The sequence below is a fragment of the Colletes gigas genome, unplaced genomic scaffold (genome assembly GCF_013123115.1).
Source record: "Colletes gigas isolate AHSC1104 unplaced genomic scaffold, ASM1312311v1 Colletes_gigas_Sc00020, whole genome shotgun sequence".
Taxonomy (NCBI): Eukaryota; Metazoa; Arthropoda; class Insecta; order Hymenoptera; family Colletidae; genus Colletes; species Colletes gigas.
In genome coordinates, this window is record NW_025106649.1 from 3,715,576 (window position 1) to 3,736,823 (window position 21,248).

Here is a 21,248-nt window from a genome sequence, read left to right on the forward strand (position 1 = left end):
GAAATTAATTTCGAGAACCAAATAAGAATGTAGGTATATTCTTGTCGTAAACTGTATACTCGAGTTTGCTATACATTTATGTTATATTATATCCTCGGATAAACGGAAAAAAGGTTTGGTTACGATGCTCAATACCAGCCCTAATGGCTTGAGGTCAGACTTTGTTCCATAAATGTGAACCACCAAACTGGTCCACCCCTATTATTTTTGGCCTTAGTGGACCGTAAATATTTTCCCATGGTCGACATGATCCTTCGGGAGCCTTTTAAACGATAATACTGGATTATTTGCGCACGTTTTCGGCAAACCTTCCCTCGTGTTCGACCCCGTATAGTTTCCCCGATCAATGAGAGCACAAATACCATGATTATTTATGTAATCTTGACGAGAGTACTATAGAATATACATAACAGATTGAATAATATCCTATCATCGTCGCTGTTTATCTATTATCGACCCCAAGTAGAAACAGCCAATAGTCAAACGCGTCAGTACCGTAAATTTTTCAAATCGATTTCCTCTGAAACGAGGCCCCATATACAAAATTTTATACCACATTTTCCACTCATTTTTGCACAAAGTATCATCCTATGCTCGTCTGGTACCAACATCCCTCGTCCATCTTGAATACTCGTGGTGCAAAGACGCGTGTGCTCGAGTTGCTGCTCCGCGAACGTGGATGCTGTTGTTCCAAAAGTTTGGCTGCAACTCGACGGGGGAAGGAACTCTAGCATTTTGTGATTCTAGGAAGGTTGACAGCCTTCACTGTACAGCAGGGGCGTTATTGTTGCGGGAATCGTAAGCACGGGTAGCGAAACATAATAGCGAGCAGTGTGCGCGCACAAATACTAAACAGAAAATCGATTAGAGTAACTGAATTTACGTTCGCGATACACACGAGTCTGCTTTTGTTTCTTTCGATCGATCGATTCCGTTCCATGCATCATGTAACGCGTGAAATTGTTCGGAACATTAAAGAAGACTTTGATTTCGGAGAATACTTATTATCGAGGTTTCCTATAAAACTTTGGATCTTGAAAAAGGATCATTAGGGTCATTCCATGCGAAGTCGGACACTTTTCGGAGTACCATGTCGGATTTTGTTCTACTTTGAATATGTTGTAGTCTTTAGTGATATATAAACGTATCTCGAAGGATTTTTAAAAATTTTAAAAATTGTTGGTTTTACATCTGTTTGAAATATAGAGCTCACTTTTTTTCAATAAATAATAGCTGCTAAAGTAAGGAAGTTATAAAAATGAAATTTTAGGTACTTGTAGCAGACCCATGGGAGTATCAAATAAAAATTATTTCAATTAAAAAAAAATTTGTTTAACTATTTATTTTGCAATTGTTTACAACAAATGTCATTTTTTTGTAGCGGGGAAATATTTAAAAATCTGAAAAAAAATGGGCATATAGTCCTGTTTGTCCCCTTCACGGACCAAGTTTTAAAAATACGGACACTTTAAAATTGGTCTTATAAAAATTAATTGAATGGAACGCTGCGTCGCGTCGCGTCGTGACATGCTGGCTCGACCGGCCAAGTCGCGCAGTGCCTGCAACCGCCAAGCGGCTATACCTGCTATTGTTATACATAGGGTGTTGGACTGCTGGAAAATGTAACAGTTATTGGACACTCACTCTTTGTCAATGACACTTAGCATTATACACATTTAAGTTGTCAATATTCAATGGGATAGGATGTTCAATGTTCTAGTGGGATAGGATATGATGGGATGTGATGGGATTAGGTTCTGGTTAAGAAATAATGGTTGGATTGTACCAATGATCATCTACCGGATTAAATTGTTTGTTATAAAATTACTTACCTCATAACAGCTACAACTGTTGATTTTTCACTGTCTGAATAAATTCGGGCAGTTAAATGCGTTACTTCTTTAGTTGGTGTAAATAAGTGAAAATTGCGTGTTCCACAGATTGTTGTAGCCAGTCCACGCCTTTCCAGCAAGAATTCCGAATGTTCCTTATATTCTTCTTTTGAGTTGAATGACCCATTAGTAAGTGTAATTATATACAGAAAAAGTTTACCACATACTTTAGCGATATTTTATAGTTAATAATTATTGATCATTCGGTAATCATTAATCACTGCCTTCATCACTTCGGTAGCCGTAATCGTAAATCATCGATCTTATTAAGTTTCGATCCGCTCCTCGTGGCAATTATAGCCGCTGGAATTTTCTCGTTGTTAAGGTTGGTCGGATGTAACTCATCGACGTCGACGCGTTTTACGAGGAAACGAATCTTACGAGAGAAATACGATACGCGGACCGTGATCCATATTTATACGAGCGCCATTTAACTGAAATATGCAAAACATATGCGTTATGCAAAATATGCAAAATGTAACATATACTTTTAAACACCTTTTAACGACGAAACGAATTTCGATCCACGCCCCACTTCCATATTTATTTTTTATGAAAGTGTGCATTATAAAATCGCTCTCAAAAAAGACCTCGTAGAGTACTGTGAAAGTAACATGGACGAACAAACAAAGATATTTTACGAAGCGACGTAATATTTTTGAAAATTTCCACGGGGAAACTGAAACCTTGGAGTTTCGCCCCCTGGCACTCGATTATCTGCAATAAAAATTAGGGGCCAGTGTTGCTCGTTAGTTGAATTCCACTTCCGGTGGGCCAAGTTCTCAGACCTCCCGTTGTGTCTCTTAAAAAGCAGAGAAGTACACATTCAGACGCGAAACTGTACGCGAGATCAAAGGTCAGATTCTAATTAACCGCGGCAAAGGGTGAAGATTCAGTTTCACTCTGGCCAGAGGAGGGCCGAATTCCGGGAATTAAACGCGAAGGACGGTTGCGTGGCACGCATAATTAAACCAGGAGTAAACTCGTCGGAAATTTACGAGGCGGAAAAGTGTCTGAATAAAATATAAAGTTGTATTTCTTTTCACTGGTTACGTTAATTGTCCGTTATGCGAATAAAATTCTCTCGAAACTTAAATGAACAATCCGCGTGATCTGCCATTTAAATTCGTGATACGTAAAACAGAGTCGACTAAATTTTATCACACTAAATAAATTCGTTTCTAAATAAAATTTCTGTGTTCCTTGGCCAGAAATCGCGTCTGGCGCGTGGGTGTTCGCGAATATTCACCGATTGCATACTCGCGGTGCGGAATGCGGAATAAACGCATAACAAACAGCTGCGACGATTCCCACGAGCGTTGCTTAGATTTCGGGGGGAATTTGAGATACCCGATTATTCTGGAACGCTCGTGGCGTTAACGATTAATTTATACGTTTTAAAACATGTTCCTGACGTTTTCAATTTCACCCACTGGCGTTTCCCGTATCATAAATCGCGCGAATCCCCAATGTTTCTGTGAATTAATTTGAGGAAAAGCAAACGTTTCTCTTCCAACCGTTATATACAGGGTGTTCGGCCACCTCTGGGGAAAATATGAATGGAGGATTCTAGAGGCTACAATAAGACGAAAATCAAGAATACTAATTTGTTGATTGAGGCTTCGTTACAAAGTTATAGAAACATTTTCGGCCACACAGTATATTTTCGGTTAAGAATTTTTTTTCTCGAAAGTACATAGGATTTCGGGGGTATGTCTATTGACCAAAAATGATTGTAATTAACCCCTGTAACTAAAAATAATTTTTCCAGAACGATTTGAAATTTTTCAATTTTGTCGAAAAATTGGTCCACCTTCCTGAATGTTTTCCTCGAAAGTGCGTAGGATTTCGAGAGTATGTGTATTCACCAAAAATGAGTGCAATTGACCCCTGCAACTAAAAATAATTTTTCCAAAAGGATTTGAAATTTTTTTTTTCGCCAAAAAATTTAGGCACCTTCTCGAATATTTTTCTCGGAAGTCGGTAGGATTTCGAGGGTATGTCTATTCTCCAAAAATGATTGTAATTGACCTCCGCAACCAAAAATAATTTTTCCAGGATTATTTGAAACTTTACAATTTCGCCGAAAAATTTGTTCACTTTTCTGAATTTTTTTCTCGAAAGTGAATAAGATTTCGGGGGTATGTGTATTCACCAAAAATGATTGTAGTTGGCCCCTACAACTAAAAATAATTTTTCCAAAAGGATTTGAAATTTTTTAATTTAATTTTTTAATTTTGGCCTCTAGAATCTTCCATTAAAATTTTTCCCAGGGGCGGCCCAACATCCTGTATACACGATACAAAGTGTATTATTTTAAATTGCACACGATCGTAGGAATCCACGTTTTCTGTTTCATCGAGAAGCGACGAATTCTTCCCTCGTTAATTACGTTGTTCCCGATAGCTGGCTCAGAACTCCCGTTGGATTAACGATACAGCACGCTCGAGCAGCTCGTTCTTCGTGCTTAAGCCACATTGGACAAATTACCGAATGCACGTGGTATTAACACGGTAATTGACTGCGTTAGCCGGTTGTTCGACGAGCGTCTCGAGAGGGTTTCTTAATGAATCGTCGCTCCAACGGTCTGCTGGCGAAACCCAACCAGCCCGCGTCTCTTTCGAACGCGAACTTGGATATTTTTAGACCGGTGATCTTGGATCCCGTATCTATTTCTCTGCTTCAATTAACGACGCCAGCAATCCTCCGTCCCTCTTCTCGGGATTGTCGTAAAAATTCCACGATTCTATATTTAACGCGCGGATGACAAGAATTTACACCGACCAGCTAAATATATTCCTCGTGGTGATGTCTAAACGCTCGTCTATTTACTCGATTAAACGTTGCGTTGCTTTCATCAGCAATTTATTATTCGATTGACAGAGATTTATTCGATCATTTTGTATTTAAAGTGTCTCGTTCCACGTACTTCAATTTACCGTTATTTTTATCGTTCGTGCATCCGTCGAGTATCGTTAATCTGGGCGCTGCTTTTTAATTCAATTCTCGAAACAATACGCGTGTCAAAAGTTACGGTAGAGACCTGGTGTTCGTTTTGTTCAGCGGAGAACGCGTCTGACTGCAGACGGTCCGCTGTCACTTACAGTGTCCGTCTCCTTCGCCCCTCTCGCATTATGTTAGTCGTTTCATCCACCCTCGCTTTACCTTCCCTTAACTTCAGCGCGAAACACTTGAAAAACAAAAATTACTTCCGACGAACGTTCTTAATTCACTCTCGGAGAAGAATTTGAAATCGTACAATTATAAGTTTCGCAGTAAATAGATTCGTTTTCAGACATTTTCGCGGGAGAATAGAAATTGAAACGACTCGAGGATTTCAGTGGAACGTGTCGGCGAGGGTCGGGCGATTATTCCGCGAAATATCGAACGGAATCGGTCATTTTTCTCCTCGAGAGCCCTTGTTCCGGTATCAAAGGGATCGATCCGTGGGAAGAAAAGGATCGCGGTGGAAGCAACGTTTTCGATCGGAGTGGAAGCTGGCGTCCGGGATAAGAAAACGTTGAAAATTCATGGGCGAGGGCGCGTCGTAAAATCACCCTTCGCGATCCTGGCGTCGTCGACGACGTCGCGAAAAGTCCTGAAATGAAATCGCTCGCCGAGGAGAGACGATAACCTCGGTTTTCATCGACTTGGCCAGCCGCCAAAGGATCCTGCTTTAATATCGCGTGACACGTAACGCGCCCCAGCACCCGGGGAGGAATTTCGAAGAAGGATACGAGGTCAAGTTTTCCTTTTTGACAGCGGCTTGAAATATTACGTCGCGTCCGTGTTGCAATCTGTCCGTATCCTCTTCGATAAGCCACTTCTTCTGGCAGTTTATCAATAACATACTATCATTGGGCTCCTTAAAGCCGAAATTTTTTTATTTATTCATTTATTTACGGATTTGTACATAATAAGATTGCATAATATGTGTAAAAGTCTCGTTAATTGCATATGTTATGAGATGCAGTGTGTACTAGTGACATGCTTTTTGAAGGAATACAGAGAACCGCTAAAGAAGTCCAGACGCTGGTTAAACTGGTTAGCTTGGACAAGGATACGATTAATACAATTATCATATGTATAATGTCGTTTAAATGTTGGAATATGGAATAATTCCATATGATTTTATAAATAACTAACATATTGTATTAAACTCTAGTAAACCCTAATCTGGACAAAATTCGGTCATAGTGATGACAAGTAACTGGAATGGGACTACTTATAGGAGACGGTGTACAGAAATTTGTGGTGAATTCTTTCAATGCAGTCTATGTGGGTGTAGGGGCTCCAGATAGGGGAACAATATTATCAGATATTTTTCGAATAAACGAATATTCCGACGACTGAAAAAACATTCTAATATCGTGTCAATTATGGCCCCCCAGTGATGGACCGTTACGACAATGGGGGAAAATTGATCACTTCCGGGGCGAAACAAACGAAAGTTTTCGCGCGTCAGGATGAATAATACATAGGGAATTTTATCGTCCAGCCGGAAAATCGAAGCACGGAGCCCTCGTAGGAAATCCTCCGCAGGAATTATTGAATTTTTCTAAAGCTGTACGCTTTTGGTTCGCCGAGGGACGGTCTTGAACTTCCGATCGATAGCGTACAATGCATTCGTTGAGTTAAATCACCACAGGTTATTTCGTCGTTCGATGTACCGTACTTGGAGTACTATTCGGAATACCATTTAATCCTCCGTTGCTTGGTCCAGATTCGGAACAGATCCATAGAAATAACGGAAATGGAAATATTTACACAGAGCCGCGCTTAGTAGCCGGGCAGCCGCTATTAATAAATCTGGAATCGTAAATAGTGGATTTCGAATCGGGATCTCGGTGGAAAGTCAAGCGAAAATTGAATCTAAAATAATCGGTGGCGGGAAAAACAAATTATATTAGCGAACTAAATTTATTTTGAATACTCTGAATGAAATTAGGATTTAGTAGTAAAGGTCTACCAGTATTCGTATCATGAAACTATAATTTACAAGTGAAAGGGCGGATTTCTCGTGTCACGAACACGATATTATATTCTTCCTGCAGAATTCCATTCGAAGATTCTACTGTACATTTGCCTCTTATTGCTCCAAATGCACGTTGCTCGCTGAATTCGTAATTTCCACTGAAAGGTAAACGGCAGAAAATTGCGGGGTTTCCTTTAACCCGGTCTCCGCGTTGAAAAAGAAAATCATTCCTATTGACTATCGCGTAAAAAGAATAAATTAAATTCCTTGAATTCTATTAAAAATTTACGATACGTACGAGATTTCGAAACCTTTCTGCTCGACGAAGGGATCCGTATCTCGGTTGGGTCTGCACGATCGTCCAGTATAGTCTTCCCTGGTCGTAAATTCGGGGTTGCACGGACAACCATAAGCCTGGACGAACGTCGACGCCGATTTTATTGTTCCCGGGGAATCGTGTATTAACGATTCGCGCGACGAGCGAGCACAGCGTTTATTCAGCAATTACGCATTCGCTCGGTCGGATTCGCCGATTGTACGAATGTTTCGCGTTCGTTCGTCAAACTCGAAGCGCGACGATGTGTTCGCGAGTGCAGGTAAATTTCGTAATTGCCAGGAGCGTTTAGGTAGGAGCAATTATTCGAACGCGACCGAGCACGGACCTAACAATCTGTCGGCTACCCTGTTCGCGACGTTGTACGGGACAACAGACCGCGGGATTGGACTGCATACGTTATCGGGATAACAAGGGAATTAATTTCGAGCCGATTCGATCGTTACTTCGGCACAACTCCTTCGATTGATTCCCTTTAGCCTAACTCGAAACTCCACAACCGTAGAATCGCAATAATTTACACCTCGTAACCTCCTAAATGGTGTACATCGGGCAAATTGTTAGATATTCGGTGGAAATAGGTTGTGGTAATAAATGATCTTTACTTTTGTAATAAGTGTTAGGTGTACAAATGAATAATCCAAATTATCTTAAAGTCAATAGATTTTCCCGCTTTTTTGCGATCATATAGTGTTGTTATATACCTAGTTAAAACAAAAGATAGTTTAGCGAAAGGCCCAACATAACCTTGAAAAGTATTCAATTCAGTAGAATGGAAAATGGCAACAGATAAGGTGCATATCTGTCATTAATTCTTTACGAATTCCAACAAGGGAAAAATGCTGCAAGAGCATGCGAATCGATTTGTTCCTTTCTCGGTGAAGGTGTTGTGTCGTATGATGTGTGCGTATTTTGGTTTAAGCGGTTTAAAAGCGGTGATTTGAGTCTAATCGACAAACAAAGCCCTGGAGGCCCTCGGAAGTGCGACAACGACGATTTGAAACAACTGCTCGCTGAGAATGCGGCACAAACGCAAAAAGAACGAGCAGAACAGTTAGGAGTAACCCAGCAAACGATTTCCAAACGCCTACGTGAGATGGGAAAGATCCAGAAAGAAGGAAAATGGGTTCCGCATGAACTCACTGCAACCAACAAAAATCAACGAGTGACAGCGTGTCTTTCTCTTCTCAATAAGCAGCGTCGAAAGTCTTTCTTGTGAAAAATCGTTACTGATCGTTAATATATTCTGATCATTTGCATGTTTAAAGACAGAGTAATTGGTGATGCATGGTTTCCCCACCATAATCATCCTTGTTACCTTAGAAATAGATAGAACAACGAAAATATTGCAAAACAAAGGAGCGGTGAATGTTTATCAATCTGAGAAATATTCTGGGCTCCAATCATGAATTAAAAGAATCCTTTTCATCGTTGATTTATATTTTTCTTCCACGACATCTCGTCTTCTCCATGCTCCATTGGTTATTATTGGAAGAATTAATGTTATTCTACAGGGGGGAAAAAAATAAGTTAGAATGTAGCAAGATGTTCCAGTAAACAGTCACTAAAATGTTAAGTTTGTAATACTTTTTGAGGTATTTTTATTTACTTTCCAAGCACGAGTGAGCCACGTAAGGTGATACGTTGTACGTTCTGTATATTTTCTGCCAACGGGTCGCAATTAATTGCGGACGCGTTCGCGTAATAAACATCGCTCACGCGCCGTTTACGAGGAACGAAGTCAGCAGAAGACACGATCGAGCGCCATTCTCAATTTCGCGTGACGCGGGAAAAAGGGTGGAAATAAATCGAAGGCAGTAGAATCCCGCGTTAAAGACTCGATACGCGTCTCTATCGATCCCGCTCGACAAACGTAGCTAATTGAATGGAAATTAAACTCGACCCTTTCTGCCAATTACCAACCCTCCTCGAAGGTAGCAGTCTAAACAAAACTGTAAACCTGTAATTGGAATATTTTCATGCCCGATGGCTTCCAGAATTCTTTTAGAACAAGTTAAAATTAAAACATTTATAACTAGACTGCGGATCTTTATTCAAATTCACATTTTTATTAATAAAATTAATGAATCCGAAGCTTCGCAGGGGGCTGTCTCAACCCCTAAATATAATAATTCGTATCTTACTTTAAGTATTTCTTATATTTTTTACATCCGCAGTCTATTTATAACACTCGCGCATGGATTCCATATTATCGTTTCTTAAGCCCCAAATCAGTGTTTTATTTCAGTTGGAAATTTTTTAAATCATCGAATAATCTAGTCACGAGTTTCGCGAGGATGATCAGAGGCCCACAAAGAGCACGTGCCCTTTGAATAGCGGGGCATTAAAGGTTCCAGAAACGGTCGCGCGAAACTTTTCCAACGTTTCTCCGCGGGAACGCGAACTCTCGATTGGAGCTCGCGAAGGGAACACGAAAGTGCTTGGCGACGAGCCAGACCAACTTTTTTTTTCTCTCAACTTATTCCCGTAGTCCTTCGATTGATCGATTCGCTTCGGGTTCTTGGCGAGGAAGGAAAATTGAAAGGCGTTCGAGGAGGTGCATCGAGATTAGAGGGCTGGGATAATGGACTATTAGAGAGAGAGTCGGGAAAAGGATCTACTCGCGATTGGGATTTCATGCTGGATCTAAGAGCCACCTAATCTTATTATATCGGTGCAAAGTTCACGGGTCTCGGTGAACCAGGCGAAAGTTGTTAATCCGTGCACCGAGATGGTCACGATTCGATAAATAAATAAGATTCCAGCTGTTGTACGTTTCGAGCTTCCGTACAGATTAAATTAACGTTCTACAAATTGAAATCATTATTACCTCCGAGCAGAAATAATTGCAACCTCGCGGAGAACTGAAACGAAACGCACGGTTGTCGGCTGACCTACTTCCCTGTTACGCTTTATACAATTACATTTGTTTCTAAAAGGCAACGTAAAATCGTTTTAATCCACGCTGTTTTATTATTATTATACACCCCAGATATAAATAAATTCGTGAAATTAAATTTCATTCACTCAAACGTTGCTTTGACCGTTTTTCCAATTTCTTTCGACGCGTTTAGAATATTCTTGCTGTTTCGAAACCTTCGTCCAAGTAATAAATGACGAATCAATAAAATCCGCGGATTCCTCGAGGCGCGTTCCTGATTTTTCCGCGCGCGGAAAGAATACTTGGCCGTTTGAATTATAGAGACAAGCCTCTTCGGAACTCGAACCATTCATCAAACTAATTGTGCCTCCCGCGGTGACTATGCCGCAGCTTCCAAGAACCGAATTAATCGTTTTGCAGAAGTTAAACGGAAAATGCAGTCGCGACTTTATTGGATTGTCCGGTAAGTTCGTTTTTGTCCCGTGAAACGGACGAAACCGGAAAAAAAACTTCAATGTTGGCACCGTTGTAAAGCTTCCTCTATTTTCTTAGTCCCATTGTAAAACATTCTATTATTGCATTCTCAGATTAAATTCAGTATTATTGGTAATTTATTTTTAAACGCTAGAGACGCACAATTTTTAAGTACAGAGGCAAGCTTGAAAAATTTCTCTTTGAAAACAAATATGGCGACGATACACCAAGTTGTGTACAACTGGGTGTACATTAATAATTAACTTCGATGTTGGTACCATTGTAAAACCGGGTATTTCTCTATATTTTTCGTTCCATTATAAAACATTCTATCATTGCATTCTCAGATTAAATTCTGTACTATTGGTAATTTATTTCTAAACCACAGAAACACACAATTTTTAAATTCAGAAATACTGCGTAGAATTTTTCTTTGGAAACAAATATGGCGATGATGTACCAAAGCGCGTACAACTGGGTGTACATGAATAATTAACCAGTACTTTTTACTTTCCGGCAGAAATCAATATTTACCGTGGAATTTATTTGACAGTCGCGTTCGTTTCCATGGCCCTTTGAAGCCAGAAACTGGCGCGCGAGGATCGTCGAGCGTTCGAATGTTTTCCGGTTAGGCTTTGATCGATTATGCTTTGCAAACGTTTCCCGTATCGAGTCTCCAAAGGGAAAGGGAGAGGCCGACATTTCCCAGGCGCACTGACAACAAGGGCACTGTGTTAACGCGCCTTCTGCGGGGGAAATATCGTCGAGGGGTCGCACCAGAGACAAAACACGGTTTATTTTTACAAATTTTTTTCCCTGGTAACGATACACTGTGGGCAAAAATAAATAAAATCGCAGGTACGATGAAAGCCTAGCAAAATTACAGGAATTTTTTACTCTTGGATCGAAATCGTTGGTGATAACGAACGCTCGGGGGGAAATTTCACCCTCGATCGGTCGTCTTATTTCGTCTGGTCGATGGCGGCGGGGACTGTTGCTCTTGGAAAGTTCGCGGGGTTAATTTCACGGCGTGGCGAGCCTCTCGGCACGGCGAAACGATGCGTGACCCAGTTAACTTGCTCGTTTCCCGGTGCATCGACCTGGACGCGCATTCGTTAAGGGTGTTTCCTCGTGTCCCGACTGAAAAACATCGACTTTTAGCGTTTCCATAAACCCCACAGCACATTAAAATACCCAAGTAAATTTTCATCGATGTTCCAGACTCTTTCAAACAGTACTTCGGAAAATATACAATTTCTTTCGTTTTCATTTTCGATGTTAATTAAATTGTAGCGCAGTGTTCTTTGAAAAAATGAGGAATATCGCCTGGTTTTCGATGCGAGGGAGCCTTCTCGGTTTCGAAACGCGAGGCAAGAGCCATCGTCGACGGGTAAACGTCCCTTAATTAAGTTGTCCAGGCTCTCAGGGCCCGGCTGTCCGTCCAAGTTCTTTGCCCGCCGACTCCTGATGCGAAATCGATTCCCATCGCGCGGGGGTGGACGACATCGTTCCGCTCGGGGACGAGGGAGGTTCAATAAAAATTCCTCGGGAGCCCCGAGACTGGCAGGAAACGTCGTCGCGCGCCCAGACTCTGGAATCGAGGCGGGGGCAGACCGGAACCGAGAACCAGAGAGGAGTTTCGCGGGATCTCGAGTTCGTGAGAACGTCTTTTCGAATTCCGGGGGCACAATGGCGGCGAGGGAAGCTCGAGTCACGCGCTCGCGATGAAAATTGTTTCCCTCGATCGGTCCTGACTTCTACTTACGGTCCTGAAAAATCGAGAGTCAAGTTCTTGACGATTGAATTTTAATTGGTAACTTTGGTACCGATCGTTTGGAATCTTTTTATTATTTATTACGCGGAACCTATTGGTTCATTTTTTGTGTGAAACAAGGGATGGGTTTGTTCGATGTCTACTTTGTTATTAAATGCATTCCAACTGACGAAGAAACCTTGAAAGAAATTAATAACGACGGGTCGTTTTATATTATATGTGTCGGAATCCAGTAAAAAGTTTTTGTTCTCAAATTGAATGTTACTTCACGTTGTGTTAATAAAGTTATATTGGTTCTAATCGATATTTAAATTCAATGGATGCGAAGAATGTCACCGGTAACGCAAACGTGCGTCTGGTTGACGTTGACGTTTGATTGTGGCCTTTGAAGATAGTCGAGTTGATTGTCTGGTTACCGGAACGTTAAAAAAAAGAAGTATTCGAAAAAGAAAAGAATAGAATTAAAAGGGTTTCCAGACGGAAAGGACGTGCGGGAAAATTATAAACAGAATTCCTGCAAAGGACTCATCCGTTAACGTTGTACATTCTTTCGTATTGTTAAAGTGTTTGTGTGATAGTTAACAATTATTAGTTTATTTAGTTCAAAGATTTAAGGAAAAAAAGAAATGCATAGAATAACGAGACAAAGGCTTGGTCACCCTAGAGAAATGACCAATGAAACGGTTTCTCTGTCTGTTAGGCATGACATGTTGAGTACTAATAAGCCTAAAGTTTGAAATTGACGTTGAATTGGTAGATTTAAGAATCGACTTAATTAAACATAACTTCCATAACTTGGAAATTAATTCTAAATTGAGCTTCGTGTCATATTTATTTTCCACGTTTATATCGGAGTTAAATATTCATAAACGTGAACGAATAAATTATTCCGTTAACTCGCAATTACGAGAGACGAGAACCTTTTCGCCAGTCTCGAGACGAAAAGGAACACGTCCATAAATTTCCCGGGCGAGAATCTCGAAAAACGCGAGGATTTTCTCGTCGCGGGAATCACGGAAAAGGCCGTTCCTCTCCGGTCGAACCTCTCAGTCATCGAGGAACTAGCCGCGAAACTCGATAATACGATCTTCGGGCTCGACTATCGACGGTCCAGGTATAATTAAACAAACGGTGGAATGGAAATTATGCGGCCTGGGATCTGAATCGCGCGGCGGACAGGCCGAGATGAGAATTCCGCGATCGAAGCAATTCGCGACGCCTCGGAAGACCTTCCGATAAAAATTCCAGGGACGCAGGGCGTCGATGGTAATTCCGTCCTCGACACGCAGGAATTTCTCGCGATCGGTTCGAGAAACAGGGCGGATCGTTTGCGGAAGAATCGTATTTCTTCGTGAAAATCTTTCGCGGATGCTCTTTAACGTCGATCTCAGATATTCAGAAAATGATATAGAAATTTATGAAACATCATTTTCAAACACAAAGTTTTCGTGCTGGTAATAAACTCGAGACTCGTACTCGTTTTAGCCCTTAAGTAGATTATTGGATCCACAAGTTTAAGCTAATAATTGTTTAATATATGAAAATTTATGTAATCCTCCAGTAGTTCATTATTTTCTAAATGCTTCAAAGTTGATTTCCATTTACCAATTTGGTAAAAGTCAACATTAAGTAAAATAATTTAGTCGAGATTCAGAGTCCACTTAAGGGTTAAAAAATATTAAATACTCATTTAATCGTTTAAATAGCTTCATACGTCATTTTGTTGCATAAAAGTTGGCTCTGCTTTCTGCAGAGTTGCTGTACGGGCATTATGGGTTTTTATTCGTTGGAAAATGGGCTTCGATAATTTATGTGACGGAAATGGGGGTTGATATTGCGCGAGAAAGGGTTAACCGTGGCGTTTCCGGTAACGTTCGGACCACTTTGGAAGTATCCATCACGTTTCCCGGAATCAATTGCCCGGCAACGGACTCGATTTGTACAGATTTTCTCGCCGCGGCGTCGGGACGTCGTCTTTCGACGTCCAAGGCGTTCAAGCTCGCTTTCTCGGTTCCATTATCGCGGAAATAAACCGAGTTGCTTTACGTTCTGACAAAAAATCGACGCGATAAATTCTCGCGACTCGTTTCGGCGACGTTATTTACGGGCGTCGGTTTCGCCTACGAATATATATCGTTCGTTGCTGTTTATGGTCGACCATTTTTCCGCCCTCTCTGCCCCTAACGACACGTCGGACACTTTTAAGCCTAACAGGTGGCAGATTATCGGGCGTTACGCTCGAAAAAATATGTCGACGAATTCGCAGTTTATTCCTTCTGTATATTCAAGGGGGGGAGATTTCCGTTTTGCGATTTTTCGTCGAAATATTCGCGCAAATAACCGTTCGAGCTTCGCGGTACGAAATGTATTCGCGGAAAATAAAAATGAAATTAACGCGATCGCCGAATTAATCTGGACGCGTGTACACCTGATGTGTTATTGTTCGAAACGCAATAATACCATTCGAGAAATTTTTTTTATAAATTTTGTGCATTTTATTTGTTTGTTTGACGAGTAAACACCCTTTATGAAAAAGTGAAAAAAAGTACAATAGCGTTTATAACTAAATATACAAAGACCCAAAGACCCTAACAATCTGAATGCCTCCGCCTCAAAACTATTAGAGAATACATTTAAAAAATTTTAATCAGCAAGTGAGTTGGCTAAAGAAGATCGTGGATTTTTCTTTTAAATTCCTGAAAACGCATATCGAAGGCATTATCAAGCCATAATCACGATTTCACGAGAACAAAAAAAATGAATAGAAAGTATTATATTAAAAATCATTCGAAGTTGGAACGTTTTTGTGGATTGATTTCTTTCTCGAGAGGGCTCGTTTGGTCGAGATCCAATAGTCGAAAATATATACGGTGCAGCAAGAAACGTCGCAGAAGTTTGGCGTTGTTTCGTTGGTACCGTAATCGATTACCATATTTTTTACGACACACTCAATATACGGTCGATCGTATTCGCGCGGCTAGGATGCCCACGGAAATGGAAATGCATGCACGATGGCCACGCAGCTGTTTCGCATACGAGATACAAACTGTTCGAATTTCATGGAAACCTCTGCCCGCCGTCCCCCACGTCCAGCGTCGTCCTCTTTTCATCCTTCAAAATATCAATTCGTCGGATCGCGTTTCGATTCGGTCATGCTCCACCGTATCTCTTTCGCGTCGTCGAGCATATTTTTCCAACGGTTCCACTTCGTTCCTTGCAACAATTTTTTCGGTCATTTTGCATCCCCCTCGACAACGAGCAAATAGATTCTCGACCAATATAAATCATCTAATACAAAAATATATAATTGTACGAACAGAAAAATATTTTAATACACTCGAATAGGAGCTAACGAATATAAACACGATGAGATTCTTTAAATTAATGGGTCGATCGAAGATGAAAAAGATTGTTTTCGTCCACGTAGCGTCTGTAATCGAATCTCCTTGCACCAATTTTATTCGTTCATTTTGCAACGAGCAAATAGATTCTCGAGCAATATAAATCATCTAATACAAAAATATATAATCGTACGAAAAGAAAAATATTTTAATACACTCGAATAGGGGCTAACGAATATAAACACGATGAGATTCTTTAAACTAATGGGTCGATCGAAGATGAAAAAGATTGTTTTCGTCCACGTAGCGTCTGTAATCGAATCTCCTTGCACCAATTTTATTCGTTCATTTTGCAACGAGCAAATAGATTCTCGAGCAATATAAATCATCTAATACAAAAATATATAATCGTACGAAAAGAAAAATATTTTAATACACTCGAATAGGGGCTAACGAATATAAACACGATGAGATTCTTTAAACTAATGGGTCGATCGAAGATGAAAAAGATTGTTTTCGTCCACGTAGCGTCTGTAATTGAATCTCCTTGCACCAATTTTATTCGTTCATTTTGCAACGAGCAAATAGATTCTCGAGCAATATAAATCATCTAATACAAAAATATATAATTGTACGAACAGAAAAATATTTTAATACACTCGAATAGGGGCTAACGAATATAAACACGATGAGATTCTTTAAACTAATGGGTCGATCGAAGATGAAAAAGATTGTTTTCGTCCACGTAGCGTCTGTAATCGAATCTCCTTGCACCAATTTTATTCGTTCATTTTGCAACGAGCAAATAGATTCTCGAGCAATATAAATCATCTAATACAAAAATATATAATCGTACGAAAAGAAAAATATTTTAATACACTCGAATAGGGGCTAACGAATATAAACACGATGAGATTCTTTAAACTAATGGGTCGATCGAAGATGAAAAAGATTGTTTTCGTCCACGTAGCGTCTGTAATTGAATCTCCTTGCACCAATTTTATTCGTTCATTTTGCAACGAGCAAATAGATTCTCGACCAATATAAATCATCTAATACAAAAATATATAATTGTACGAACAGAAAAATATTTTAATACACTCGAATAGGGGCTAACGAATATAAACACGATGAGATTCTTTAAACTAATGGGTCGATCGAAGATGAAAAAGATTGTTTTCGTCCACGTAGCGTCTGTAATCGAATCTCCTTGCACCAATTTTATTCGTTCATTTTGCAACGAGCAAATAGATTCTCGAGCAATATAAATCATCTAATACAAAAATATATAATCGTACGAAAAGAAAAATATTTTAATACACTCGAATAGGGGCTAACGAATATAAACACGATGAGATTCTTTAAACTAATGGGTCGATCGAAGATGAAAAAGATTGTTTTCGTCCACGTAGCGTCTGTAATCGAATCTCCTTGCACCAATTTTATTCGTTCATTTTGCAACGAACAAATAGATTCTCGAGCAATATAAATCATCTAATACAAAAATATATAATCGTACGAAAAGAAAAATATTTTAATACACTCGAATAGGGGCTAACGAATATAAACACGATGAGATTCTTTAAACTAATGGGTCGATCGAAGATGAAAAAGATTGTTTTCGTCCACGTAGCGTCTGTAATTGAATCTCCTTGCACCAATTTTATTCGTTCATTTTGCAACGAGCAAATAGATTCTCGACCAATATAAATCATCTAATACAAAAATATATAATTGTACGAACAGAAAAATATTTTAATACACTCGAATAGGAGCTAACGAATATAAACACGATGAGATTCTTTAAATTAATGGGTCGATCGAAGATGAAAAAGATTGTTTTCGTCCACGTAGCGTCTGTAATCGAATCTCCTTGCACCAATTTTATTCGTTCATTTTGCAACGAGCAAATAGATTCTCGAGCAATATAAATCATCTAATACAAAAATATATAATCGTACGAAAAGAAAAATATTTTAATACACTCGAATAGGGGCTAACGAATATAAACACGATGAGATTCTTTAAACTAATGGGTCGATCGAAGATGAAAAAGATTGTTTTCGTCCACGTAGCGTCTGTAATCGAATCTCCTTGCACCAATTTTATTCGTTCATTTTGCAACGAGCAAATAGATTCTCGACCAATATAAATCATCTAATACAAAAATATATAATTGTACGAACAGAAAAATATTTTAATACACTCGAATAGGAGCTAACGAATATAAACACGATGAGATTCTTTAAATTAATGGGTCGATCGAAGATGAAAAAGATTGTTTTCGTCCACGTAGCGTCTGTAATCGAATCTCCTTGCACCAATTTTATTCGTTCATTTTGCAACGAACAAATAGATTCTCGAGCAATATAAATCATCTAATACAAAAATATATAATCGTACGAAAAGAAAAATATTTTAATACACTCGAATAGGGGCTAACGAATATAAACACGATGAGATTCTTTAAACTAATGGGTCGATCGAAGATGAAAAAGATTGTTTTCGTCCACGTAGCGTCTGTAATTGAATCTCCTTGCACCAATTTTATTCGTTCATTTTGCAACGAGCAAATAGATTCTCGACCAATATAAATCATCTAATACAAAAATATATAATTGTACGAACAGAAAAATATTTTAATACACTCGAATAGGAGCTAACGAATATAAACACGATGAGATTCTTTAAATTAATGGGTCGATCGAAGATGAAAAAGATTGTTTTCGTCCACGTAGCGTCTGTAATCGAATCTCCTTGCACCAATTTTATTCGTTCATTTTGCAACGAGCAAATAGATTCTCGAGCAATATAAATCATCTAATACAAAAATATATAATCGTACGAAAAGAAAAATATTTTAATACACTCGAATAGGGGCTAACGAATATAAACACGATGAGATTCTTTAAACTAATGGGTCGATCGAAGATGAAAAAGATTGTTTTCGTCCACGTAGCGTCTGTAATCGAATCTCCTTGCACCAATTTTATTCGTTCATTTTGCAACGAGCAAATAGATTCTCGACCAATATAAATCATCTAATACAAAAATATATAATTGTACGAACAGAAAAATATTTTAATACACTCGAATAGGAGCTAACGAATATAAACACGATGAGATTCTTTAAATTAATGGGTCGATCGAAGATGAAAAAGATTGTTTTCGTCCACGTAGCGTCTGTAATCGAATCTCCTTGCACCAATTTTATTCGTTCATTTTGCAACGAGCAAATAGATTCTCGACCAATATAAATCATCTAATACAAAAATATATAATTGTACGAACAGAAAAATATTTTAATACACTCGAATAGGGGCTAACGAATATAAACACGATGAGATTCTTTAAACTAATGGGTCGATCGAAGATGAAAAAGATTGTTTTCGTCCACGTAGCGTCTGTAATCGAATCTCCTTGCAACAATTTTATCGTTCATTTTGCAACGAGCAAATAGATTCTCGATCAATATAAATCGTTGAATACAAAAATACATAATCGTACCAACAGAAAAATATTTTAAAACTCTCGAATAGGGGCTAACAAATTTAAACACGATAAGATTTTTTAAATTAATGGCACGATTGAAGATAAAAAAGATAGTGGTGCACGTAGGGTCTGTAATCGAATCTCTGGGCGTCGATAGGCCCCGGCGTGATATCTATCGAAATGTTGAAACATTCATTTCCACGCGTTGACGCGGATCATGAGTTTCCACGATGGCTAAAATTCCATCGAGAGAACCCGAAGAACGCTCGGAACCTGGAATACGTTACATCATGTCACGTTAATGCCCGAGCTGCACGCGACGCTGTTCCGGCGTATAACACACTCGATTTAACTGCGTTTAGTTTTAAAGCCGGTCGCAGACCATTTCCCTCCCCCTCGGCGATACATCGAGTTCCACTTCCCGTTTCCACCTGACGGGACATTAACACCCGGTGTCCGCTAATGTGCGTTCTCTGTCGTGGAAACCGGCTTAACCGACGCCCCACGATCTATTCGACCAACGCAGACAGCCCCAAGAAACTGAGTCCTCAAGATCGTTCAACAAATTTCGAGATTGTCTAAACATTCGTCTACAATAGCGAGGCTTTTACCTTTTATTTTGCATGGACCCCTTCTTGTGGAATATCTTCCTGGATATTTTTAGTTTCGAGCGTAGAAAATTCTCGATAGAATTTATTGTATATTAGACAGATCTCTTAAAGATGCTGTAGAAATTTCGTCTTTGGTGCTGGATATCACTTTTTTGAACGGAATGGTGTGTTTTATTTTATTGCAAAAGTCGATGGACTAATGAATTCCGAGCATAGAAAGCGTCCGGAGTATATATCTCCTAAAATTAATAGCTTCCGAGATATTTAGCTGCTAATGAAATTCTACCGTTCAAAGTGCTATGTCGTGTGCATATCTTATCGTCTCGAACGATAAGAAGCATTAGACCTTGTCTTAACACTACCGTGGAAAGTGCATATCATGGAGAATTTCCTGTTCGAAGGAGGACGAGTTCGTCGACCCGCGCGTTCGAAAACCATTTCACATCGATCAACTCCGAAAAACAATTCGGAATTTATACTACTCCATCGAATTCTGCTGAAAAATATCGATAACTTCGAAAACGAATTGCAAAAATGCAGTTTCACGAGCCCCTTTAAACGAAAATAATAGCAGTTTTTCTGTAGCAGATTTCGGTCTAATTAAATTTATATCGCGGCAGGTTGTTTTGCCGGCATTTTCTTCAGATTTTCCGGGCGCATTCCAGGTCCAGGTATTCGCGGGAAATTGCACGCGACGTTCAGCGTGACCGTATCATTATTCACGTTGGCGATTAAGGCTGGGTGGGCAAAGTTTCGTCCCCTCCGCGCGATATAATTCGGGATTCTCTTGTGTTGTTTCAGATTTCTGCCAGCCACGTCCGGTTCCACTTTCCGTAGTGCTGTTAGGTGAGTGACGCTAAAGCGGGGATCTTTGATACTTAAGAGATTGCTTTTTTCCCCACCGCTTCCTCTAAAAATCGCTACCGAGAAGTTTCCATTTGACAAATTCTTTCTCAAAAAATGAGCTACGGTTCGCGCGGTACATCCGACGCGTCGTTTCTTTGTAACTAAGTACATAAACTGGAGCGAGTTGAATACGATTAGACAGCTGTCGAATGCGCCCAGATTTCTGCGCGAAAGTTCGCGTCGAAACTCGCGTAAACTCGGAATTATTATTTACTCGGCAAACTGCTTACGGCGTCGTGTCTCTTGTGCGCCTTCACGGCAAACACGGGTTCTTAACCCTTGGTATCGTTGCTCCTCGAACGAAACATACGCCCCCAAACCGTCATTTTTAGTAGCATTAAATCACGATCGATTAAAACAGACGTTTATTATATTAACACACGGTTTGCCCATGGCGCCGCGTATTTTTACTATTGGTCGCGTCGTCGGTACCGGTGACCCCCACGGCAGTCAACGTGTTCAATAGCCAAGCCTCGAATATAAATTTTCCTCGTTTCGAAGTCTCCTGATATTCGAATATTTAAGAAACACAATATCGCTCGTAGAATAATTGCCAAAAAGCGAGTCT

At 39.7% G+C, this 21,248-nt stretch overlaps 1 protein-coding gene across 2 annotated transcripts in view; it reads left to right on the plus strand.

Moving 5' to 3' along the window:
• Nucleotides 1-21,248, plus strand: part of LOC122400918 (RNA binding protein fox-1 homolog 2-like) — a 324,965-nt gene that overhangs the window by 44,405 nt on the left and 259,312 nt on the right. Inside the window, exon 2 of one of the 2 annotated variants that reach the window (XM_043402678.1) lies at nucleotides 20,576-20,620. The exons of the other annotated variant lie outside the window; for it this stretch is intronic. The gene's annotated coding sequence lies outside the window, so the exon portion shown is untranslated. The remainder of the gene's footprint in view (nucleotides 1-20,575; nucleotides 20,621-21,248) is intronic. 2 annotated transcript variants of the gene reach the window in all.